The sequence below is a fragment of the Trichosurus vulpecula genome, chromosome 2 (assembly GCF_011100635.1).
Source record: "Trichosurus vulpecula isolate mTriVul1 chromosome 2, mTriVul1.pri, whole genome shotgun sequence".
NCBI classification, from domain to species: domain Eukaryota; kingdom Metazoa; phylum Chordata; class Mammalia; order Diprotodontia; family Phalangeridae; genus Trichosurus; species Trichosurus vulpecula.
In genome coordinates this window covers 188,378,836-188,406,674 of record NC_050574.1, presented here as the reverse complement: position 1 = coordinate 188,406,674, position 27,839 = coordinate 188,378,836, and positions in this window count along the sequence as shown.

Below are 27,839 nucleotides of genomic sequence, written 5' to 3'. Positions count from 1 at the left end.
TAAAGTACTGGGTTTGGAGTCAGGAAGACCTGAGTTCAAATCTGGCCTCAGACCCTTACTAGCTGAGCAACCCTGGGAAAGTAAGGTTCCTTATCTGCAAAATGGGGATAATAATAACACTTACCTCTCAGAGTTGTTCTAAAGCATTTAGCACAGTGCCTGGCACATCATAGACACCTAATAAATGCTTGTTCCGTTCTTACTTCTGTCTCACTCCCCTTCCCCCAATTCTCTCACTTTTCTTTCATTTTTCCTTGTGTATTGGCTGCTTCCCTACTGTCTACAAACATGCCAATGTCTCTGCTATCCTTAAAAAAACTCTCACTTGATCCATTGATCAGGAAGGATCCATTGATCCCTCACCTCCTCTTCATGGCTAAGTTCCTTGAGGTCATCTACAATCAACATCTCCATTTCTTTTCCTCTCACTTTCTTCTTAATTCTTTACAATCTAGCTTCTAGCCTCATTATTCAACTGAAACTGCTCTTTCCAAAGTTACTAATGATGTCTTAATTGTTAAATTTAATGGCCTTTTCTCAATCTTTGTCCTTCTTGATTTCTCCACACATCTGTCGGCACTGTTAATCACCTTTTCTCCTTGATATTTTCTTCTCTCTAGCTTTTCATGATACTGTTCTCTCCTAGTTCTCCTCATACTTATCTGATTACTTCTCTCAGTCTCCTGGTCTACATCTCCATCCAGGTCATAACTGATAGCTGTGAGTGTTCCTCAAGGCTCTGTCCTATTCTTCCAATATACCATTTTGATTAGTGATTTCATCAGCTCTTATGGATTCTATTATCTTTTCTATACCAGTCGTTCTAAAATCTATCCATCTCTAACCTCTCTCCTGCCTTCCGGTCTCTCATCTCCAACTTCCTATTGGACATCTCAAACCAGGTGTCTCACAGACACCTTATATTCAACATGTCTAAAACTGAATTCACTAACTTTCCTACCAAACCCTCCCCTCTTCCTACTTTCCCTTTTACTGTTGAAAGTAAGACTATCCTCCCAGTCCTCCTGCCTTGCAAACTAGGGATCAAACTTTGACTCCTCATCCTCTTTCATCTTCTATATCCAATCCAGTCCTGTCAGTTTAACCTTCATATGTATGTCCCCTTCTCTCCTCTAACACTACAACTATCCTGGTGCAGACATTCATCACATTGCCCCTGCACTATTGCAATAGCCTTTTGATTGGTCTTCCTGCTTCAAGTATCTCCCCATTCCAATTCATTGTCTATTCAACTGGCAAATTGATCTTCCTAAAATGCATGTGTGATGCATCCTGTTTAAAAAACTCCAATGGTTCCCTATTACCTTCAGGATAAAAAATCCTCTGTTTAAATCCTTTATAAACTAGCCCCTTTCTACCTTCAGTTTTATTTCTTCCCCATCCCCACCAAATACTCAGATCTGGTGATACTGCCCTCCATCCTTACATGACACTCCATCTCCATATTTGGAACATTTTCACAGGCTATTCCCCTCCCTCCTCCTGGTTTCCCTAGCTTCCTTTAAGTCTCAGCTAACATCCTACCTTCAGCAAAAACCTTTTTTGAATTCCCCTGAGAATTCAAATTCTTCCTTTCTTCTCTCTCTCTCTCTCTCTCTCTCTCTCTCTCTCTCTCTCTCTCTCTCTCCCTCTCTCCCTTCCCTCTGCCCACATAGGCTATCACACCCTTTCCTGCAGGTGGTCTGCCTAAAGGGAATGTAAATTTTAGTCTCTGAAACCTTTTTTCCTCCTTCTTTCTTAAAGACCAGCCCTAACCCCAAATCACTCTGGCTCTCATTGGTTGGCCAAAAATAGGTCCCAGACCAAGCCCTCGTAGGTCATCCTGTGGGCCCTAATTGCCTCAGAATAAATGTAAATATAAATTGTTTCTGTTTTGGCCAGAAACCCTGAGGGTCTTCCCCTTCTAGATCGATTATTTTTTTTGTGGACTATGTAAAGAGGCCATTTTCTGCCTTACTTCTTATTAAACCTTAATCACTGAATGGACATTGCCTCAGTCAAACTGAGACCTGTTAATGACCTTAGCTTGAAAAGGCCAAGATCCTCCACTGCATCCAGGGCTATCTCCAGTTGTCTTGATCTATATTTTGCCACTGGACCCAGATGGCACTGGAGGAGAAAGTGAGGCTGGTGACTTTGTACAGTCCACCTTCACTTAAATCCAAATTGACTTGCAAGTCTTGGCATTACTTCCCTGATGTCATGGTCCTTTTCCAGAATGAAGGACAAACAGCAACAACAACAGCAACATCTTCACTCTGTCATTATCTACATTTTTTCCCTTGATATATCTTGTTTGTAAACATTATTTGAATGTTGCCATGTCAAGTAGAGTATGGTCCATGAGAACAGGGACTGGTTTTTTTTCTTTCCCTTTCTTTTTATCCTCAGTGCTTAGCTCAGTACCTGGCACATAGTAGGTTTTTAATAAATGCTTGTTTACTGACTGCCTGATTTATTAAACATATATTAAAAGGTATAAGAAGAAATGTACCTTTCCTTAATATAATAAACAGTATTCATTTAAAACCAAGGGCCTACATTATCTGAAATGGAAAAGCACTAGAAATCTTTCCAATAAGATTAGGGTTAAAGAAGAATGTTCATTGTCATGAACTATTATTTATTATAGTTCTAGAAATGTTATCCTTAGCAATGAGGTAAGATAAAAAAATAAAAGCAATAAGCAGAGGCAAAGTGGAAATAAAAGCATTATTTTTGGATGTGAAATGTTTATTTAGAGCCCCAAGAATTCAACTAAAGTTAATTTAAGCCATAACTTCAGTAAAGTACCATGGTACGGAAAGAGAAAAAAAACAACTTTACATTAAGCATTAGCCCTCTTCTGTATTAACAACAAAATCCATATCAAAGTCATAGATTAATTAAATTCAAAATAACTACAGGATATATATATATATGTATATATATATATATGTATATAAACATATTTGAGAATATAGGACTGGACAAAAATGAAAATTATATGAATACAACTAAAAAAGTTTTGACAGGAATATGCAATCTTAAATAACTGGAGATATAGTATTTGCTCATGACTGGGCTATGACAGTATGTAAATATGTCAAACATGCCTATATTGATTTATGTATTATTATAGTACCATAACAATCAACCTACCAGTGGATCACTTTATAGAGTGAGAAAAAAATAATAGCAAATTCATCTGGAGGAAAAAAAGACTATGAATCTCAAGGGAAATAATAAAAAAAATTTAGAAGGAAAGGGGCCTATCAGAATCAAATTTCAAGCTTTACTATAAAACAGTCATTATTAAAAACTTTTGTACTTGTTTAAAAATTGGAAAATTGATCAGTAGTAGAGATGAAGAACACATGATCCTGAAGCAAACAAACATAGTAGCATAGTATTTGATAAATCCAAAGACCCTAAATGCTTTGAGTAAGGATTCATTGTTTGACAAAAACTGGAAAGCATAATAATAAATAATAGCTAGCATTTATATAGCACTTACTATGTGCCAGGCACTGTGCTAAACACGTTACTAATATTATCTCATTTTAATCCTTGCAACAATGCTGGGAGGTAAATGCTATTATTATCCTCATTTTATAGCTAAGGAAACTAAGGTAAAAAAAAGTTAAGTGACTTGCTCAAGGTCACATAGCTAGTAAGTATCTGAGTCTGGTTTGAACTCAGGTTTTCCTGACTACAAGCCTAGAGCTCCATCCACTGTACCATATAGCTGCCCCAAAAGCAGTCTGGTAGAAATTAGATTTAAACTAACATCTATATACTACAACATCAATAATTTCCAAATGCATGCATGATCCTGATATGAAAGGTCACAGAATAAAGAAATTAAAGGAACAGAGGGTATATCTTTCATAACTATGGACAAGAGAAGATTTCCTGACCAAACAAGGGATATAGAAGATCACAGGAAATAAAATGGGCGATTTTGGTTACATAAAGCTGAAAAGTTTTTGTACAAACAAAATCAACGCAACTAAAATTACAAAAAGAAATTATTAGCTAAGAGGCAATGGCATCATGCATCAGTAAGACAATAATAACAATGTAGATGATAATTATCAAAATACCTATGTGGTTCTGTATAGCAAAATATATGGGACTCTCCACATAGAAAGTAGAAGAAATAAACCATTTATTCAGATACCAGAGAACCATAACCCACAAGCCATTTACCCAATCTATCAGAGCAGTAAAGCATTCAATACATAATATCACAACATGAAGCCTCACCATTCCAAAACCTCTCTGATCCCCTGCTGGGGTCTTCCCAAAAACAAACTCACAGTACAGCTATCTTCACAGTCTGTTCAGCTCTAACTATCACAATGGCCCTTAGCAGCCATTAGCAGCCATAACTGCTCTCTCTCTCTCTCTCTCTCTCTCTCTCTCTCTCTGCATTTTCTGTGTCATAACTTCCTTTTCTTGTCAGGAAGCTCCTCCCACCACACATGACTTAGGCTTCCTGTGATATATGCAGGTCACATGGCCTATTAATGGGTGGGAAAGATATTCAAATCTAAATTGCTACTACATTCGGCCCCAAGATCTTTCTTATCCATTACATAGGGCAATGGGAATTTTGGGATAACTGGTGTCAACAGAACTTTACACAACAATATAACAGGGATAATACAAGGTAAGCATGTAAAACAATTTCATCATTCCCCCCTTGAATGAATGGGGCTCAAGATCTTGGGGTAAGGGGTGAAGGTCTTGTCCTCCAAATCTTCTTCCTGCTGAAATTGGATGTAGAAATGTCCCTGTCCCAAGAGATTAAGAGTCCTATTTGAGAGTTCAGTTCTTTAGCAAGCTGGCATCTGGAACTCAGTTGACGCCAGATCCAGGGATGACACATCACAGTCATGGACAGGTCCAGAGGTGACATCTGAACACATCAGAGGGTGACATCTGGCTTAAGCAATCAGACATCTGCAGGAGGATGGTACTAAGCCTGCAGGAAACAAATCTCACAAAAAAATTTAATAGACAAAAATCCAAAAAGAAATAAAGAGACTATCATAGCCTCATCCATGATAGAATACATGAGTCAAGGGTACAATTTCATAATTATTTTCTCTTGGGTAAACCACTGTTACAGTATTGTTTTTCCCATGTGCTATAATTTCTGCAGCCTTTGGAACATCATCCAGCTTCCATTTTACCCATACTTTAGCTTCTAACTTTATTCTATTGGTAGAACCAAATCCTTCCTTTGATAGTTATTTTGGAAGGAGGGTTAGTTTTCACAAGTGGTAGTGTTTCACAAGGAATAATAATCAATTGAACTATTCTATCATTTTTACACAACTGTATAGGTTTTTTGCCCAAATTCTGGAGCGTCACAATAATTTCTCCTTGATAACTAGAATCTATTACTCAAGCCAATACATGTATCCTCTGAGCTGCTAATCCTGATTTAGGTAATATCCATCCAAAATGATTCTTAGGGATTCTCATACATATCCCAGTAGAGATTTTTCTTAACTCTTTTCTATCCAATCAAAAGTTCTCTAAACAATGTAAATCATATCCTGCCAAGCCAGGTATTCCTGGATACAGTGGTGGGACATCTTTCCTCAGAGTCCAATACTCAATATTTTGGATTTTATGTGTTTGCTGCTTTTTAATTTGCAGATTTGAGTCATCATTCTGGCTAGAGGTGTACTTCCTCCTAATGGTCTATTGTTCAAATTACATAAAGCAGTGAACAAATTATCCTTCCAATGTTGATAAGAATTGTTAGAACTTAACTTTCTTAATTGTTCTTTCAACAATCCATTCATTCTTTCTATCAACCCAGATGCTTGTGGATAATATAGAATATGATATATCCACTCTATATTGTTCAATACACAATATCTCTTCATCTCATTACCTTTGAAATGTGACCCATTGTCACTTTGAATCTGTATTGGGGTTCCATAATATAGACTTACAATATCTAGAGGTTTACAGGTGTTTTTCTGGGTTGCATTCTTATAAGGACAAGCCACTAGTACACCTGAGTAGGTGCCAACACAAGTACATAGAAATTTACATCCTTTATCTTGGGGTGGTGGTCCAATATAATCTGTCTGTCAAATCTGGGCTGGAACTTTTCCCCTTGCTATTTCCCCAGTTACTACCTGAGGAACAGTTCATTCCTTCTCCAGTTGACATATATGACATTCCTCTGTTACTTGCTTTAACAATGAATAAGAGATACTAATACCTCAATCTTGTGCCCACCAGTGTGTGGCCTGGACCCCTAAATGGCCAGCCTTTTGGCAGACCCATTTTGCTAGTACCAGTTGGTGTCAGAATAGAGACAATATGTTCAGCAGCAATCTCTGCTAGTCTATTAGCATGTGCATTGTACTCACTTTCTGGCATAGTGAGGGCCACGTGAATGTCTACGTGAAAAACCGACAAATTAGTAACCAGAGACATGTCCCATGTATCTTTCCATAGTTCTTTGCCCCAAACTTGTTTATCATGAATTTCCCAATTTTGGTTTTTGCACATTGGCATCTACATAACTAACTCATTAGCTATTGCCCACAAATCAGTGAATATATGACACTGTCCTCCTTTCTCTGTTTTAATAGCTTGATATACTGCCATAAGTTCAGCATTTTGACTACTTCCACCTATCCCAGTACTTTCCAAAGTTCTCTTTAGCATGGGTTATAGGCTGCTGCTTTCCAATATCTTTCATGGCCCAAATATTTTGCTGTCCCATCAGTAAACCATGCATGTTTCTTCTGTTCTTCAGTTAGTCCATCATAATCTGTCATTCCATTTTACCAAGGATTATACCAACTGTTGCCTTTGTTAAGGGTTTGTCATTTCTATCAATATCTATGTTTGTGATAGATTCATGTAGAGCAGAAACTCCACTTTTGCCTGTTTTTGATCTTTTCTGAATATACCATTTCCATTTAATTATGCTCACCTCTTGTGCATGACCAATTCTGTGAGATGCTGGGGTACTCATCACCTAAGTCATGATCAGGATTCCAGGCCTTAATATCACTTTGTGGCCCAGAGTCAGTTGTTCAGTCTCTACCAAAGCCCAATATGCAGCTAACAATTGCTTTTCAAAAAGTGTATATTGTAATCCAGATGAAGGTAGTTTCCTTGACCAAAATCCTAAGGGTACATTTTGGTTTTGTCATTTCTGCCATTAACGCCAGTGTACATAGTCATCTTGTACAGTTGCTTGTCATTCCACTGGTTCACTTTGCATAGGTCAGAAATCCAGAGCTAATTGTATAGCAGCTTAGGCTTCTTCAAAAGATTTACTCTTTTCAAGTCCTCAATCAAATTCATATTTTTTTCCTGGTAATTTTATATAAGGGTTTCAAAGCCTGTCCAAGATGTGGAATGTGGTGCCTCAAATATCCAACCAGTCCTATGAACTTTGGGGCCTCTTTCTTATTGGTGGGGATAGGAAAATCTTGACTCTTCCATCAAACTTGTGGGAGAATTTCTTGCTGTCTTTTATTCCATTGTATACCCAAGAACTTTACAGTTTGAGCTGGTCCTTGACTTTTCACAGGTTGGTTTCCCATCCTTTGCTTTTCATATGCTCAGTTAAAAGTATCAAACTCTTCTCTACTTCTTTTACATTTTCTCCCTGTATCATAATATCATCTATGTAGTGGGTAAGCTATATACCAGGTAACTTTAATTCATCCAAATGTTCAGCTACAATCCTATGACAAATAGTTGGGCTATGCAAATATCTTTGTGGCAACCGTGTAAAAGTATATTGTTGGCCCTGCCACATGAAAGCAAACTGGTCCCATTGTTTCAAGTCTATTGTTATTATAAACTTTATAATTGGCCAAATCAATAACTGTGTACCAAGTCCCATCATATTTCTGTATCCTTTCTATTATTCTGGAACAGCAGAATATAGGGGTGGAGTCACTTTATTCATCTGCCTATAATCCACTGTCATTCTCCACATTCCATCTGACTTTAGTACTGGCCATACAGGATTATTCCATTGAGTGGTTGTAGGGACTAGTACCTGTTTCAACCTATTTCTTTATAGTATTGGCAATTTCATCTTACCTACCTGGCACATGATACTGCTTCAAAGTAATTACATTAGAAGGTTCAGGTAAAGTGATTGGGTCCATCTTTATTTTTCCCACTAAAACTGTATTAATTCCTATCTTCCTTACTGCAAATTGATATCTCCCCTCAGGCAAATTCAGAGTCATACCTTTCAATACATCCATTCCAATGATGTATTCAGGAATGGGTACAATGACCATGGCATGTTCTTTCTTAGGCAATTGTCCAATTTTCATCATTAGTTTGACTTGTTTAGCTGATATTTCAACCCCTTCTAGTCCTGTGATAGGAGTTCCATGCTTAAATTTGTCAGGGTTTCCATAAATCAAGGTGACCTCTGCCCCAGTGTCAATCAATGCCCTAGTTACAGTATTTGATCCATTCTTCCAATATATAGGCAGATTAATATGGGGTCTGTAATCCTGTCTATGTGTTTCTTTAATCTGAGTTGGGACTTGGCATATTCCTTATTCTCCTTGAGGGCATTTTATATAGCTCATTAGTTGGAATATCATCTATTCTCCTAAAATCTACCCCTGCTTTCAATAGAGCAGTAAACACTTCTTTCTTTGTCACTGTATTCCGATGGTGAATCTGCTGGCTATTTACCCTTCTCTCTCTCAAGAAAATTTATCTTTTCCCCAGTCTCCTAAGTCATTTAACTGTGAAATCTTATCCAGCACCTCTGAAAGAGGGTTCCTTACTTCTGCAATTAGTAGAGTCAGAATTACATGTTTATAAGTGGAGGGAAGCTGTTTTAACTATCAAATTCCAATGAGAGACTCCCAAGGGAGTTTCATAATAAACTTTGGTGTTCCCTATCATAATAGGAGTCTTCATTACCTCCTCCTTTAACTTTCTCATACAGTGCCTAATTGAATACCAGGGTCTATCTGCAGTAGGCCACATAGTATCAACAGGATATTGTCCTTTACAGCCTGTTGCAGCCAAAGCCAACAAATTTGTTGTTTGGTTACCTCTCTGCAAATTATAATCCCTAAAAACTTGCTGTACAAAAGAATTCTGACTAATACTCATGAATCTCATACAATCCACCATATCTACAGACACTCCTGCAGCCCCTTCATCACTGATTCTCACCATCCAAGATATCAACAATTCTCCCATTCTCTGGGTGAACCTACTCAAGATATCTGTGATTTCCTGCTGTGTAAAATCTTCCAAAACCTCCCTGAACACAGTACTAGGACTCTGTGTTGCCTCTGTTGCTGTATGTGGCACACTTCTGTTTGTGAAGTCTGGTATGATACTGTATCATTTTCTATGTGATACTATGCAACAAAGTATCATCTCATTCCTCAGTTTCTGATGTTATATCCTCCTGTCTAGATTCTCTCCCCCCATTACCATGGTAACCAGACTGGCTTCTAGACTTGACCTGGGCTGAACTGAAGTGCACTCTTGACCTCCTTGGTTCCCTCTGCCTTCTAGCTGAATTTACAGCAGTTAGTAGATTCCTGTTGTTCTACCACCTAAGACTCCCCATCTGGCTGTGGTATAGAAGAAGTATCCTCATTTGAGTTAGCAGACATTTCAGTAACTATCTGAATTTTCTCTTGTAATAGTCTGTCCCTGCTTTCATATATAATATGATAGGCTGTGAGTAAAATCCAGCCTCGTCTAGAGATTGCTGTTGGCATTTCCTTTCCTGGCTCAACAGTAACTTCTCTGAGACATCGCTCCAAATCTCTAGGTCCTTCCCTCTGTAGCTTCTGTTTCCAGTCCTCACACAAACCAGTGCCTTTAGACCATTCCCTTGCTAGGGAGGAACAAGTTAAATACTCCGATCCTGGAATAACCGTTTCTTCCTCTAAAGCCCTTCTACCTCTAAATAGAGATCTTATACCTTGTGATCCTATTTGTGATGCCAAATGTATCAGTAAGGCAATAATAACATTGTAGATGATAATTGTCAAAATGTCTATGTGGTTCTGAGACTCTCCACATAGAAGGTAGAAGAAATAAACCATTTATTCAGACACCAGAGAACCATATCCCACAAGCCATTTACCCAATCTATCAGAGCAGTAAAGCATTCAATACATAATATCACAACATGGAGCCTCGCCATCCCAAAACCTCTCTGATTCCCTACTGGGGTCTTCCCAAAAAGAAACTCACAGTGCAGCTATCTTCATAGTCTGTTCAGCTCCAACTATCACAATGGCCTTTAGCAGCCATTAGCAGCCATAACTGCTCTCTCTCTCTCCTCTCTCTCTCTCTCTCTCTCTCTTTCTCTCTCTCTCTCTGCATTTCCTGTGTCATAACTTCCTTTTCCTGTCAGGAAGCTCTTCCTACCACACGTGACTTAGGCTTCCTGTGAAAGACTATTAATGGGTGAGAAAGATCTTCAAATCTAAATTGCTGCTACACATCATTATAGCAAGGTTCCCCAACATATATAGGTATCTAATTTAAATATGTAAGAATAAAAGTCATATCTCAGTAGAGAATTGCTGAAAGGATATAAATAGGCATTTCTCAAAAGAATAAAAGCAATTTACCATCAACTATATGGAAAAATGCTTCAAATCGCTAATAATAAGAGAAAGGCAAATTAAGAGAAGCCTTAGATACCTCACACTCATCAGATTTGCAAAAAAGAAAAAAGAAAAAAAGAAAAGAAATAAAGGAAAATTATAATGATCAGAAAGGCTGTGGGAGAACAGGCACATTAATGCACTATTGACAGAGTTGCAAATTGATTCAACCATTCCGGAAAGCAATTTGGAACTATACCCAAAACATTAATATACCCTCTCATTCAGCATTACTGCTACTATGAATATATCCCAAAGAAATCTTCCCATATGTACCAAAATGTTTTTAGGAACACATTTTATTTCAGCAAAGAATTGATGTTTAAAGGAGCATCCATCAATTGGGCAATGGTTAACAAATTCCATATGAATATTTTAGAATGTTATTATACCATAAGGAATTTCCAAAGGATTGGAGTCAGGGAAACTTGAGAAGATTTATGTGAATGGATATAGAATGAGATGAGCAAAAATAGGGAAACAGTTCATAAAATTACAACAACATTATAAAGACAAACAACTTTGAAAGACTTACAAACTTTGATAAATTCAATGACCAGACATGACTCCAAAGGACTGATGATGAAACAGTCATCTCATCTCTTGATAAAGAGGTGGAGGACTGGAGGTTCACAATTAGACATATGTTTTTGGACATGGTCAATATGTGGGTTTTTTCTTTTCTTTTCCTTTTCTGTTATAACTTCTTACATGATAGAATTTTTCAGGACTTGAGGGAGAGAGCTAGTTTCAGTGATATCAAAAAAGGAAAAAGAAAAAAGTTTCAATTTGAAGAAGACATGCAGAAGAATTCAGAGTGTAGCACAAACAAGTGAGACAACTTTGGAGCTACCATTAGCATATATTTTAAAAAGTATGAGATTAATTACTTCATATACAATCTTTTAAAAAAATTAAATTAAATTTATTTTTTGTTACATTTTAAATTCTGAACTGTCTCCCTCTCTCCTTCCTTCCCTCCCCACCATACACTAGAGAAAGTCACCATTTGACATAGGAAGATAGATAGATAGATAGATAGATAGATAGATAGATAGATAATGTGTGTATATATTGTATGTATGGATGTAAAACCATACTACACATACTTCTACTTATCAGTTCTTTCTCTGGAGGTGGATAGCATATTCCTTCATAGGTTGATTTGAATATATATAATACATAGAATAGCTTAGTCATTCAGCTATTCTTTGAAAAATATTCCTGTTACTGTATACAACATTCTTTAAAAAAATTTTTTTTGGCAAGGCAATCAGGGTTAGGTGACATGCCCAGGGTCACACAGATAGTAAGTGTCAAGTATCTGAGGCCGGATTTCAACTAGGTACTCCTGACTCCTGGGCTGGTGCTCTATCCAATGTGCCACCTAGCTGCCCCTCTATACAACATTCTTGTGGTTCTGCTCATTTCACTCTTCATTATTTAATTCAAGTCTTTCCATGTTTTTTTCTAAAATCAACCTACTCATTATTTTCTTACAGCACAATAGTATTTCATCACAATCATATATCAAAACTTGTTTAGCCATTCCCTAATTGATGGACATCCCCCTCAATTTCCAGTTCTTTACCACCACAAAGACAGCTGTTATAAATATTTTAGAAGGTATAGGTTCTTTTTTTTTTTCACTTATCTCCTTGGGAAACAGACATAATAGTGGTATTGCTGGGTCAAAGGTATGCACAGTTTTTATAAGTCTTTGGGCGTAATTCCAGATTGCTTCTCTCAAGTAGTTGGATCAGTTCATAGTTCCACCAACAGTGTATTAATTAATGCTCCACTTTTTCCACATCCCCTCCAACATTTGGCATTTTCTCCTTCCATTATTTTAGCCAGTCTATGAGATGATATCTCAAAGTTGTTTTAATTTGCATTTCTCTAATCAATAATTATTTAGAGTATTTTTTCATATGACCATCTATAGCTTTGATTTCTTCATCCAAAAGCTGTCTGTTCATATTCTTTGAGTATTTACCAATTGGATAATGATTCATAGTCCCATCAGTTTGACAGAGTTCTCTCTCTCTATTTGAGATATGAGACCTTTATCTGAGAAACTGTCTGTAAAACCTTTCCCCAGTTTTCTGCTTTCCTTCTTATTTATACAAAACCTTTTAAAATTTAATGTAATAAAATTATAATCTTTTTCTGTTCTTCATGTATAAAAACATTCATGTTTATTGGTGTTTATCAAGTTTGGAAACAGTTCAGAACAATGAAAATTTAAAAATAAAAAAGTAATATCACTTTGGCTTCTATATAGAGGATAGGTTGGAAAAGGGAAGGATTGGAGTCAAGCAGACCAATTAGAAGGTTATAATGATAGGCCAGGTGAAGATAATAAGGGTCTAAACTAGTTTTCCAAATTCTGATATCTGTGTGTGACCTTATTTTTTTTATACCTTCCAATCATTTGTATGACTGGTTTGATTTAGCAGCTTCACTTTTTTAAACATTGAGGAGGAAAACAATTCAGTGGAAAGCTTGGCATGAGACCCAACTAAGCCAAATTTCCATAAAGCATTTATAGCTGGAAAGAGGATAACAAAAATATTGCTCCTCTCCCTTTGAGTCACAGCCACAATATCGGGAATTTCTGATTCTGCCTACTTCCCAATTCCTTGCGGAAATATTCAAAGCAGCCTAGATTAATTTATTTTCTCATTTACCCCAGAACCACTATATGGTTCAGAGTGTTGGCATGGAAAAATAGATCCTGGAACTCCTGCATGATGGGGCCTCTCATGAGACAATATTGCAAGTTATAAAGTCTTTAGGGGTGTTGGTTCAATGAAAAGTACACTTTCTTAACTTTGTGGGGTTCAGAGATGAATCCTTTCTGTGTAAATGAAACCATTCTATTTTTAAGCCTTGTGAGCCTGAGTGCTCTTAAAAGGACTCACAGATTTTCATAGTTGGAAAGAACCTCGGTGGTAATCTAGTTCAACCTATACCAAACAAGAATCTCCACTATAACACATCTTAGGTGTGGTTACCCAGACTTTTCTTGAAGTACCCCATTGATGGTGGACCTCATACCTCCTGAGGCAGCCCATTCCACTTTTGGAATTGTTAGGAAGTTTTCCCTACATCAAGCATATAATTTTCACTTTGTGTCTTCTTACTCATAGCTCCTTGTTCTACCATCTTGAACTAGCAAGAACAAGCCTTATCCTTCTTCCATGTTTTCATGAAAAACAATTATCATATCCTTCCTGAGTCTGCTCTTCCTCATCTCCTTCAACTAATTTTCATATGGCATGGACAAATAAGTCCCTTTATCGTTCCTTAATTGGTGGCTAGGCTTAGGAGGTTGCCAAATACTGTAGTTTCCAGGATCCACATGAGTGGCAGCAACTAGCAGGAGAAGTTGAAGGTCCCCAAAAGTGTACCCAAGCCCTTTATGCCAGAAAGGAATTTGTCACATTAGGGTTACATTTCATGGGTTTAATTTGTATCTATTTTTCTTTTTAACTTGAGCTTTCCTCACTAGCAATGGTCAAGTCAAGATAATCCCCAAGGAGCAAGTAGCAAGTCAGAGATGAGCCCGCAGAGTATAGTACAATTATTCATTGTACAATGTAGGGGGTGGGAGAGGTGAACAATGACATAGCTGCCCATTTATTACATAGAGATGAGTATCTGCCCTCACAAAGGACTATTTATTGGGACGTGTCAATGAACTATGATAAGGGTACAATTGTAAGGTCCATGGATTGCTTCAAACTCTGTATGAGCATTAAGAACAAGAGAAGTATTCAGGAGGGAAAACAATGCAGCTGCTCCCTTGTATGAGCTGCCTGAAACTGGGGAGCCTTCTCATATCTCTAGAGAGATGCCTGTATAAGGGGATATTTAGAAACTACCTATTCTTGGCAAGGATTTTCTGCAAAAGATGAAAAAGACTGATGGACTATAGAGGATGAGATGTGACTGCTGGAATGTCAGACACCCTATTTTCAAAAGTGTGACAAGAGGGCCATGAGCCTCAGCTGTGGGGCAGGCCCTGGAGCACGTAGTGCAGGTGGAGGTAATCTAAAAACAGTTACGGATATGTTCGGGAAGGAGTTTTCATTTACCTAGGGAGAAGGTCTTTGAACTATGTCTGGACATGTCACTAGAATATTATAAAAGTGGCTGGTACCTGGTACAGAAAAATGGAGGTACTTACTATAGAGTTCCCAGGATCCTGCCTTTGATGTTCTCTGTACTTTAAATATAGGATGCCCCTCTGCTAACATACTTTAATGCTCGTGTGTACTGGCTGGCTAATTCACTGGTACAATAAACACAGAAACCATTTGTGTTAAGTGCCTAATTGTCTTCCTAGAGGAGAGTGAGAAGATTTTAGTTTTATACAAAAGCTGGACAGAATACACAGGAAACAATGATCAAAGGTAAGATGGATATGAAATATATAAACTATACTAGGCTGGCCTAAGGCTTGAGAGGCACTCATGAGGACAAACTTATTGTGACAACTACAGATGGCTTAGTAGGGGGAACATCCCCCCAGCTCCTTGCAGCTAATCTGGCTGATGTGGGGGGTGGGGAGTGGCGGAGAGAGAGACAAAGCACACAGAACAAGAGCAATCAAAGACTATGAAATTCAGTCTTTGGGTCACTGAATAATTCCCTTAGATATAGACAACCAAGACCAAAACAGAGGCTGACCAAGAATCCCAAGGCCTCGCTAGAGATACTCAGTATAAAACTGTTGCATTTCCAACTGCTATTCAGTTTCACAATTACCTCAAAGACCAAGGAATGCTTAACCTAAGTTAAGAGGTCAAATAATTTAGTTTTGGTCCTGGTGTACAAAAGTGAGCACCCGAGGGGACCAGGCAGTGATTTTACATCTTGTTGGAATACAGTCATTTACATGTTGTCTCTGCCATTGGACTGTGAGCTCTTGTAAGAGCAGGAAATTTTTTTTTAAACCTTTATTCCTATCCCCAGTGCTTAGCACAGTGCCTGGAACATAATAGGTGCTTAACAAATACTCATTTATTTGATTTGACTTGAATTGTGGACAAAATGAGAATATGCATTCTGAGTGTTTTCAAGAGTATGATCCATCATTGGTTTTCCAGAAGACAAAATCCACAGGACCGCAATCAGAAAATAGATTTGGGGTCAAGAGAGGGGCTACTCCCTACCCATGAAAAAATAATCCCAGTAATGTTTCCTTGGGTCAATTCTAGCTAGATTTATAGTATCTCATACTACTGTAATAGTGAAACTCACGGATGTAATGTTCTACAAGTCTGGACAGTCTATGCCATAATTGTATTCTACTTTTATGAATAACATATAAAGTATCACATACCTTTGAAAGACGTGAGAGGAATCAAGAAAGACTACCCAAATTAGTGTCATGTCACTATGTGCCTAGAATACACTATGGAGGTTATGAGCATAACTTCAAAAAAAAAGGAAACTATGTCTGTATACTGTTCAGTCCCAACCAATATTTCTACAGTGTCTGCTAGACTTCACTGGAACCTTGTTCCTTTGAAGGCAAATTACTGTTCTAGGAGTAACAGAAGTTTGAACTCCATAATGCTGTACTGTACCAGATTACAAAATGCAAGAGATATGGCAATTAATGCTAATCAGATCCTACTAATCTAGGATGTTGGAAGCCTTCCACGGTGACTTTGGATACCTACCTCAAGAGAAATCCCAGGATCTTGTGGAGCATAGTCTGCTGACCTCAAGTCAAAGATTTATATGAGAAATCCAGTTGCTATGTCTAGTGTATTTAAAGCCAAATGTTGCCATTGCAAATTGCTTACTTGAAGAGCATAAGTAGTGGCAAACATTTGGCCAATAGCAAATTAATGGAAGACCAGCCAGGGCGACATACAAAAGGAGCTCTGTGTACTCTGAAACTGGTGTGGTAGCTGTGAAGAATTAGCAGGAGCCCTGAAATGCTTGCCAGTTAAGTTCTGTCAATACCATGGTTTGGGTTGGCATCCAAGCCAGTGATGAAATTGTTCTTGTGAATCTAAGAAATAGATGGGTAGACATAAGGTTGTAGGCTGGCCCTACTTGAAACCATAATGATGATTAGCTTGACAAAAAAGGAAAGTAGAGTGAGTGGCACTCATTTATGTTCTAATACCATGAGATGACAGAAAACATCTGACTAAATCAGATGCCAGTATCCTAGTAAGTGTCTGAGGCCAGATGTGAGCTCAGGTCTTCCTGAATCTAGGTCCAATGCTTTATGCACTGTACTACCTAGCTGTCTCTAGGCACTCAGGACAGACCAAATTTAGTCCCAGAAAATCCTGACCTCTACAAAGGAGCTTGGCTCTCTTTGGGTCCATTCCAGTGTCCTGAGAAAAATTATTTAAAGTTTAAGTCTGGGCTCATGTCTAGGTCTCTACAAAAAAAAATGGGGAATAGAAGGATATTTAGTGTACATTATGAATCAGGAATGAAATAGTCACTGATTTACTATCCCCCATCCCTTTCAAAAAAAGAAAGAAATGCTAAAGATACAAAAGACAGCACACAACGACAGAACAACTTAAAACAGGATACAGTAACATAACATGACATAACTACTGTTAGAATCTCTCAGGAGGCTGATATTTAAGCCTCCTCAGAATATAAAGCAGTGTATAGACATGGTCACATTTGACCTCATTTCTGCTTTGTCCAAAAAACTCCAGTCATCCTTCCAGTAATCTGGTAATTACTAGTAAGACTAGTAATCTTCTCCGATGTCCCTCTCCAATGTCAGCTCCACCTGATGTCCCTGATGGATCTCCAGACCTCTTGATCTTACAAGATCACCTCCAAGCCTAGACATCTCTATTTTGAGGTTGATGTTTCGTCACTTACTCAAGAAAGGGAACACAAAATGGAAAAGGTGGCCAGGGGCCCAAGCACAAATGTAATTTTGGGGAATTCCTTGCTGTAGCTGCTGCATGTTTGTCCATCATTGTGCTGAGGCAGAGGAGGTCCAGCTTTTCCCCACCAATCACCGGAAGTCTCAGAACTATATGATGCCACCTAGAGGGGCTGAAGGAAGAGAATGAGCTAGAAGTTGTCTCTTTTTTAACTGATGGGGCACTCTGCTCCCTTGCTGCTGTTATGATTATTGCAACAACCTCCTAATGAATTGGTCACCCTGCTTTAAGCCTTTTATTCCTCCAGTCTATTCTACACATGACTGCCAAAGGAAATTTCGTTTAGTTCACATCTGACTATGTGACTCCCCTACTGAGTCATTGACCTTCAGACCTGATCTCCATGCACTCTCTCCTTACCTCTGTCTCAGGGAATGCTTCTTTTTCTTTAAGAAGCAAGTCACACACTACCTTCTACATGAAGGCTTTCTTGATCCACCCAGTTTCTAGCACTCTTCCTCCCAAACAACCTTGCATTGAACTATTTTTGTCTGTATTTGCATTTATTAATTTTATATTTAAGCTGTACATATTTTCATATGTGCATGACTATGATTAGAATGTAAGTTCTTTGTGAGTAGGAATTGTTTTATTCTTTGTATTTGTATCCCTTAGCACAGTACCTGGCATATGTTTTTGTTCAGTCATTTAGTCATGTCCGATGGTTCATGATCCTGTGTACTATAGCATGCTCTTCTATCCTCCAGAAGTCTGTCCAAGCTCATTTTCATTGCTTCCATGACACTATCTATCCATCTCATCCACTGCCATTTCTTTTCCTTTTATCTTCAATCTTTGCCAACATCAAGGGTCTTTTCCAATAAGTCCTGTCTTCTCATTATGTAGTCAAAGTATTTAAGCTCCAACTTCAGTATTTGACCTTCCAGTGAATACTATGAATTAATTTCTTTAAGTATGTACTGATTTGATCTCCTTGCTCTCCAAGGGACTCTGAAAAGTCTTCTGCAGCACCACACTTCAAAAGTGTTAATTCTGTGGTGCCCAGCTTTCCTTCCAGTCCAACTCTTACAGCCATACATTGCTACTAGAAAACCCATAGCTTTCACTGTATGGACCTTTGATAGCAAGGTTATATCTCTGATTTTTAGTATGCTGTCCAGACTTGTCATAACTTTCCTTCTAAGAAGCAAGCGTCTTTTCATTTTGTGGCTGCAATTTAGTGATCTTTGAGTCCAAGAATTTGACACTGCTTCCATTTCTTCTCCCTCTATTTGCCAGGATGTGATGGGGCCAGTTGCCAAGATCTGAGTTTTTTGATGCTAAGCTTCAAGCCAGCTTTTACACTCTCCTCTCTCAATCTCATCAAGAAGCTTTTTAATTCTTCTTCACTTTCTGTCATCAGAGTGGTATCATCTGCATATCTGAGATTGTTGATATTTCCCCCAGAAACCTTAATTCTGACTTTTGATTCATCCACACTGGCATTTTACATGATGTACTTTTTATGTAAGTTAAATAAATATGGTGACACTATGTAGCCTTGTTGTACTCCTTTTCCAATCAAACCAATCAGTTGTTCCACGTTCAGTTCTAACTGTTGCTTCTTGGCCTGCATACAGGTTCTTCTGGAAACAAGTAAAATGATCTAGTACTTCCATCTCTCTGAGCACTTGCACTTGACCTCACTGTCAGAAGATGTAATATAGTCAATGAAACAGAAATATATGCTTTTCTGGAACTCCCTTGTTTTCTCTATAATCCAGCAAATGTTGGAAGTTTGGTCTCTACTTCCTCTGCCTCTTTGAAAACCAGCCTGCTCTTCTGGTAATTCTTCATTCACATATTACTGAGGCCTAGCTTGCACAATCTTAAACATAACCTTGCAGTTGTGTGAAATGAATGAAATTGTTCAGTAATTTGAACATTCTTTGGCATTGTCCTCCTTGGTATTGGGACATAAACAGATCTTTTCCATTACAGTGGCCTTTGTTGAATTGTCCAAATTTGCTGGCACATTGAGTGTAGCACTTTAACAGCATCATCCTTTAGGATTTTAAATAGCTCAACTAAAATTCCATTACCTCTACTAGTCTTAATATTAGCAGTATTTCCTAAGACCGACTTGACTTAATTTTCCAGCCTATCTCTAGATCAGTAATTATACCATAATGGTTATTGGTGATGTTAAGATCTTTCTTGAAGAGTTCTGTGTATTCTTGCTACCTGTTCTTAACCTCTGCTACTTCTGTTGAGTCCCTACCAGTTATTTGTCTTTTATCATGCCCATTTTAGCATGAAATGTTCCTTGATATCTCTAGTTTTCTTGAAGAGATCTCTTGCCTTTCCCATTCTATTGCTTCCTTCTGTTTCTTTGCATTGCTCAATTAGGAAAACCTTCTTATCTCCTTACTATTCTCTAAAATTCTTCATTCAGTTGGGTATGTCTTTCCCTTTCTCCTTTCCCTTTCCCTTTCCTTCTTTCCTCAGCTATTTGTAAAGCCTTATTAAACAGCCATTTTGCTTTCTTGCTCTTCTTATTCTTTGGAATTTTTTTTTCTTGCTGTTTTCTGTACAGTATTTGGAACCTCTGTCCATGGTTCTTTAAGTACTCTATCTACCAGATCTAATCCTTTAAATCTATGCATCACTTCCACTTCATATTCATAAGGGATGTTATTTGGGCCATACCTACACCATCTGATGGCTTGCCCTACTTTCTTCAATTTAAGTCTGAATTTTGCAATCAGAAATCCTTGATCTGAGCCACAGTCAGCTCCAGGTCCTGTTTTAACTGACTGTATAGAGCTTTTCGCCTTTGACTACAAAGTATATAATTAATCTTATTCTATATTGGCCATCTGGTGATGTCCATGTGTAGAGTTGTCTTTTGGGTTGTTGAAAAAGAGTGCTTGCTAGGACCAGTGAATTATCTTGATAAAACTATCAGTTTCTGCACTGCTTCATTTTGTGCTCCAATGCCAAACTTGCCTCTGGTCCCAGTTATCTTTTAATTTTCTATTTTGCATTTCAATCTTTTACAATGAATGTGACACCTTTTTGGGGGGTGTTTTTTTAGAAGATGTTGTAAGTCTTCATAGAACTGACCAATTCTGGCCTCTTTGGCACTAGTGATTGGAGCATGAATTTGTATTACTGTGACACTGAACTGTTTGCCTTGGATTTGAACAGATATCATTCTGTCATTTTTGAGATTATACTCCATTACTTCTTTTTCACCTTTTTATTGACTATAAGGGCTACTCTATTTCTTCTAAGGGATTCTTGCCTACAGTAGTATATGTAGTGATCACTGAACTAAATTCACCCATTCCCACCCATTTAAATTCACGGACACCCAAGTTGTCGATATTTAATCTCCATTTCCTATTTGACTACATGCAGCTTGCCTTGGCTCATAAATCTGACATTCCAGATTCCTATGCAATATCATCTTTATGGTATAAGACTTTCTTTTCACCAACAGACACATCCACAGATGAGCCTCCTTTCGGCTTTGACCCTGTTGCTTCATTAATACTAAAGCTACTTGTAGTTGTCTTCTACTCTTCCCCATTAGTGTGTTGGACACCTCCTTGCCTGAGGAGCTTATCTTCTGGTGTCATATTTCTTATCATTTTAATGCTGTATGTGGGGTTTTCTTGACAAAGATACTAGAGTGGTTTACCATTTGGTCAGAATTCTCTACTATGGCATTTCTATCTTGGGTAGCCCTGCATAGCATAGCTCATAGTTTCACTGAGCTATGCAAACCCCTCTGCCATGACAAGGCAGTGATCCAGGAGGGGTCCCTGGCACATAGCAGATATTTAATAAATCCTTGTGAATTAATTGATTGTTTTAAGGAATCACCCAGAGCTTGACATGTCAGGATCATGTGAGATTTGGCAGCTACCACTGTAAAGGACAGGGGAGCTTGAAATATAAAATTCCAAAAGACTTACAGTCAAGAATAACTTACTTAACAAAACTGAGTATAATCCTACAGGGAAAATACTGACCAAAATTCAATAATGATAATTAATTAATAATAACAACAATAATAGCTAATATTTATGTAGAAATTTATCTTATTTGATCCCGCAACAACCCTGATAAGTAGGAACTATTGTTATCCCCATTTTACAGGTAAGAAAACTGAGGCAAACAGGTTAAGTGACTTGCCCAGAGTTATACAGTTAGTAAGCATCTAAGGCAGAATGTGAACTCAGGTCTTCTTGAATCTCCAGTCCATCAGTCTATCCATTGCACTACATACCTACTTTGAAATGCAAACATAGGAGTCAAGAAAAAACATATAAATATAAAGACATTTGACGGGAAATTGTTTGCAATATTTTTTCCTTGCCCTGGAATCTCCTGGGATTTTTTATTTGGGGTTTTCAGAAAGTGACTAGTGGATTCTATTTTCACTTTCTTGATAGGTCGGGGCAAATTCACCTATTTATTTAATCTTATTTGTTACCCTGAATGATACTGGGGTTATCTCCCCCCAGCAAGGGAAAAATGATATGAATGACTCAAACCAAACCTTCATTCATGATTTCTTGAAATGTAGTATCCAGGATTATGGGGTGTGTGTGTGTGTGTGTGTGTGTGTGTGTGTGTGTGTGTGTATGTGTCTGGTTTTTAAGTAGTATAATGATCCTTACATTTCTTTTCTCTTCTTGATGTATTTTGTAAATTACTTATTTTTTATAAGAAATACCTTATATTTTCTTTTTTCACCCAGTATTTTTATTCCAGAATATCTTGCTTTCTCATGGCCATAGACTCTCCATTTTAACTTTCAGAACCTGTTTCTGGGGTGAGGTTTTGCCTTTCAGTAATAAGAATAATAGCTATAATTTAAGGTTTGCAAAGCATTTTACAAATATTATCTCATTTGTTATTCACAACAACCCTGGGAGGTAGGTTTTCTTATTATCCACATTTTACAGATAGAGAAAACTGAGGCAAAGAGAGGTCAAGTGACTTGCCCATCATCATACATCTTGTAAGTGTCTGAGGCAGAATTTAAGCTCAGGTTTATCTTGACTCCAGGTCCAGTGCTCTGTCTACTCTACTACCTTGCTGTCTCTATTGCATTTATGTAGCACTTTAAGGTTTGCAAAACACTTCAAGTCATTTGATCCTCTTTATTCTGCTTCTAGGTATTTCTTTCAGAGTTTTCACTTCTAATTTTTCCCTCTAGAAATTTCTTATGCCATTTTAAACTCTTGTTTTATTTGTTCCAGCAATTCTAGTTGACCTTGTAGCTATGCTATGTTTTTGTTTGAGGCTTTTCTTTTAAAAAAAATCAACAGATCTATTTTTTTTCTCCCTCCCACCCCACACTCCATTGAAAAGAAAAAGAAAAACAAATTCCTTGTAACAAATATACATAGTCAAGGGCAGCCAGGTGGTGCAATGAATAAACTACCGGCCCTGGAGAACCCAAGTTCAAATCTGACCTCAGACACTTGACAGATTTACTAGCTGTGTGACCCTGGGCAAGTCATTTAACCCCAATTGCCCTGCTTTCCCCCCACCAAAAAAAATATAAACACACATACATAGTTAAACAAAACAAATTCCCTTATTGGCCATATCTTAAAAAACATATGTTCCATTTTTGCCTCCTGAGTCCATCACTTCTTGCTCAGGAGGTGGATAGAATACTTTTATCATCAGTTCTCTGGAATCATGGATGGTTATTGCAATTTTTAAAGTTGTTTGGTTTTACAGTATTGTTGCTGTGATATAAATTATTCTTCTAGTTCTCCTCACTTCATGTTGTTGTTGTTCAGTCATTTCAGTCATGTCTGACTCTTCATGAAATCATGTTGGGTTTGGTGTTTGGGGTTTTTTTTTGACAAAGATACTGGAGTGGTTTGCCATTTCCTTCTCAAGCTCATTTTACAGGTGAGGAATTGAGGCAAACAGGGTTATGTGACTTGGCCACGGTCACACAGTTAGTAAGTGTCTGAGGCCAGATTTGAACTCTTGAAGATGAGCCTTCCAGATTCCAAACTTAGTGCTCTACCCACTGCACCACGTAGCTGCTCTACTTATTTGAATAGTAAAAGTTGTTCTTCTGGTTCTACTTCCTTCACTCTGTGAGTTGATTCAAAATTTAAGAATAAGAGTCCATTCCCCAATTAACAAGTAATCTAAAGATACGAATTGCCAGTTCTCTATAGACATTTTAAAAAAATACTACAAATCACTAATAATTAGATAAATGCAAATTACAGTAGTTTCAAGGTTCCATCTCACATCCATCAAATTTGCAGACATGACCAAAAAACAAATGACAATTAGTGTCAGGTCTGTGGGAAAACAAACACATTAATGCGCTATTGTTGGACTATGAACGGGTACATTCTGGAAAATTATACACAAAAAGTTACCAAATGATATATGCCCTCTCACCTAGCTATATCTCTGCCAGGTCTATATACCAAAGAGATCAAAGAAAAAGGAAAAGGTTCAGTATGCGCAGATAGATAGAGATATAAATATAGATATAGATAGATATCAGGTGTTACCTAGATAGATATCTATCCATCTATATATCTACATCTATATACCTATCTATCCATTTATCTCAGTTCTCTTTGTAGTAAGAGAAAAAATCACACTTGAAAACTAAAGAGATGCCCATTAATTGAGGAATGGCTGAATAAACTCTGGTACATGAATGTAGTAGAATACTACTGTGTTGGAGGAAATAGATGATTTTAAAGAGACTTTACCTTTAAATGTTATTTAATTATCCTCTTGTAGTTTTATATCTTTAGTATCCCTCTAACCACCATATTCTTGGTCATGAATGTCTTCTTTTGTTTGTTTTTCTTTTCTAGCCTTACTTAATGAATTAGGGCTTTGTGTCAGTGCCAGGCTCTTTGCACTTCTTGAATGAATTGGGGATGGGGTTATTAGGTCCTCATCTGTATTATTTCATATCTTGTCATTGTTTTCTCCAAATATTGAGCACTGGGTTCTTCACAGACTTCACAGACCCCTTAAACCAGTAAGTTGCAAACTTTCAGTGCCTTGAGCAATCTGAATCATAGCCCTTGAGTTTTGCAACCTCTGGTCTAGGGAATGATCTGATTAATGTCTTATTGTTCTGAGACTTTCAGACTCCCAACACCATTTTAGGATGTAGACAACACAGCTGCATGCTTGTTCTGGTTATAGCTCCAGTAAACAATTACTAGCCATAGGTCCTGTTGGCTTCCTGGTAGACTTTGCTGAACAAGAGTTAAAGAACTGCAAGCTCATCCCTGGTCCACTCTTCCTATGTTAAGTTCATAGATACAATCTGTCTGCCAGAAGGCTCTGCAACTTTGATCATGAGTTAGAGCTGCAGGCTAACTTGGTTCACAAAACTTTCCTTCCCATATATACAATTGGCATGCTGGAAAAACAGATAGACTTGGAATGAGATGACCTGGATTCAAACATCAGGTCTGTCACTTATTAATTATATAATGCTGGACAAGTTATTTAACCCTACTAGAATTTGGCTTCCTGAGCTGTAAAATGAAAGAATTGGATTAAATGACTTCTCCAATGTCCTATCTAACCTGAAATCGATGATTCTATAATCTTGAGTAATCTTTTTTTCCATAGTGATCCATATTACTTTTTTATTCTTGTCTAATTATATGTAAAGAACAATATATGCTAAAACCCCTAAAATGTTCCGTTCTTATCTATAGATCACTTCCAATTCTAGTATTTTATTATTTATAGAGTCATTATTTTTATGTCACCAGGAATTATGAAATCAGTTATAATTCTCTTCAACATTCTATTTTAAGGAATGCTAGAATGTAAGATTTTAAAGAAAAAATAAATGCTTTTTTCCTCACCATTTAGTATATATACAATATGTGTATATATACATATATATGTATACACAAATTAGCAAAAATCTTTCTTCTCTCCTTCCCACCTTTGCACTCCACTTTGAGAACAAAGGAAAAGTAAAACCTCTGTTACAACTTGTAACAAATATGTATAATTAAGCAAAACAAATTTCTGTATTGTCCATGTCAAAATCTCTCTTCCTCCTTCCATTCTCTCTCTCTCTCTCTCTTCTTTCCCTAGTTCTACACCCTGACACCTTCACCTCTCTTTCAAGAGGAGGTAAATAATATACTGCAATACTTCATTGTTAGTCCTCTGGACAATTCTTTGCAGCTCAATATTTTTCTATCCTTTACATACTATAACTTGTTCAATGATTCTCCAATTTATGGGCACCCCCTCAGATTCTCATTTATTGCTACTTCAAAAAGAACTAGAAATATTTTTCAGCATATCTTTAGAATATGTTTTACTCAAAACTAATCTCCACTCCCTCTAATTCTGCCTTCTCCCTCTTTCTCTTTCCCTCCTATTTCCCTGTTGAGCTGTAAAAGATTATAATAGGAATGATTTCATCTTAGAAAACCTAGGAAGACTTTCATGAAGTGATGCAGAGGGAAGGAAGCAGTACTAAAACAAATTTTACAATGAAAACAATATAGTAAAGACAAGCAGTTTTGAAAGAATTAAAAACTCTGATCAAAATAATGACCAACCACAATTCCAGAGGACTAATAATGAAGTATATTATTTACCTTCTCCTGAAAGAGAGGCGAACGTATCAGGGAAGGGGAGAGAGAGAGAGAGAGAGAGAGAGAGAGAGAGAGAGAGAGAGAGAGAGGGAGAGAGAGAGAGAGACAAGGAAAGAGATTTGGACATGGACAATACAGAAATGCGTTTTGCTTGACTATACAAGTTTGTGACAAGTTGTAACAGGGGTTTTACTTCCCCCCTCCCATTTCTTTTTTTGGCTACTGTATTAATTTTATTTATTAAAAAACATTTTAAACTCTTGTTTCATCTCTTCCAAGAATGCTAGTTAAATTTGTACCCAAGCTGTATTTTTCTTTGAGGCTTTGCTTATAGATGTTTTAGAGTCATTCTCTTCTTCTGGGTTTTTATCTTGATCTCCCTATCACTGTAATAGCTTTTTATGGTGAGATTTTTGTTTGTTTGCTTGTTTGCTCATTCTTCCAGCCTGCTTTTTGACTTCAGACTTTATGTTAGGGGCAGATTCTGTACTCTGCAGAAGGGAATGATTGGGTTGGTCTTGCCACTACTTTCTTAGGGGTATTTAGTGATGTGTTATTTCAGTATCTTGGGGACAGTTAAGGCCAGGGAACTATAAGTATTTAGTACTCCCAAAGTGGTCTAATGTAGGGCAAAGTCTGATCACTGCCCCCTTGGTATCAGCTCTACTTGTGTTTGGGTCTCAGCAACGGGTCTGTGGGCTGACCTGTTGGAATTTTCAGTAAAATGCTATTGTGCAGGACTAATTTTTCCTCTATAGGCACTAAAAACTGGAAATTATTCCCAGTTGATAAATGGTCAAAGGACTTGAACAGGCAGTTTTCAGAGGAAGAAATTAGTTATCTATAGTCATATGAAAAAATTCTCTAAATCACTATTGATTAGAAAAATGAAAATTAAAACAACCCTGAGGTACCACATCATACCTGTCAGATTGGCTAACATGACAAAACAGGAAAATTATAAGTGCTGGAGACGATATGGGAAAATTGGAACACTAATGCTTTGTTGGTGGAGTTATGAACTGATCCAACCATTTTGGAGAGCAATTTGGAACTATGCCCAAAGGGTTATAAAAATGTGCATGCCCTTTGACCCAGAAATATCACTTCTAGGGCTCTATCCCAAAGAGGTCATACAAATGGGGAAAGGACCCACATTACAAAAATATTTATAGCAGCTCTTTTTGTTGTGGCAAAGAACTGGAAATTGAGGGGATGCCCATCAACTGAGGAATGGCTGAACAAGTTGTGGTATATGAATGTAATGGAATACTATTGTGCTATAAGAAATGATGAGCAGGCAGGCTTCAGGAAAACCTGGAAAGACTTATATGAACTGATGCTGAGTGAGGGAGCAGAACCAGGAGAATATTGCACACAGTTGCAACCACATTGTGCAATGACTAGCTTTGATAGACTTGGCTCTTCTCAGCAATGCAAGGTTCTAGGACAACTTCAAAAGGCTCATGATGGAAAATGCAATCCACATCCAGAGAAAGAATTATGGATTCTGAATGCACATTGAAGTATACTAGTTGCTCTCTCTCTTTTTGGTTTGGTTTTGTTTCTTTTTTTCTCGTGGTTCCTTCCATTGGTTATAATTCTTCTTTGCAACATGCCTAATGTGAAAATATGTT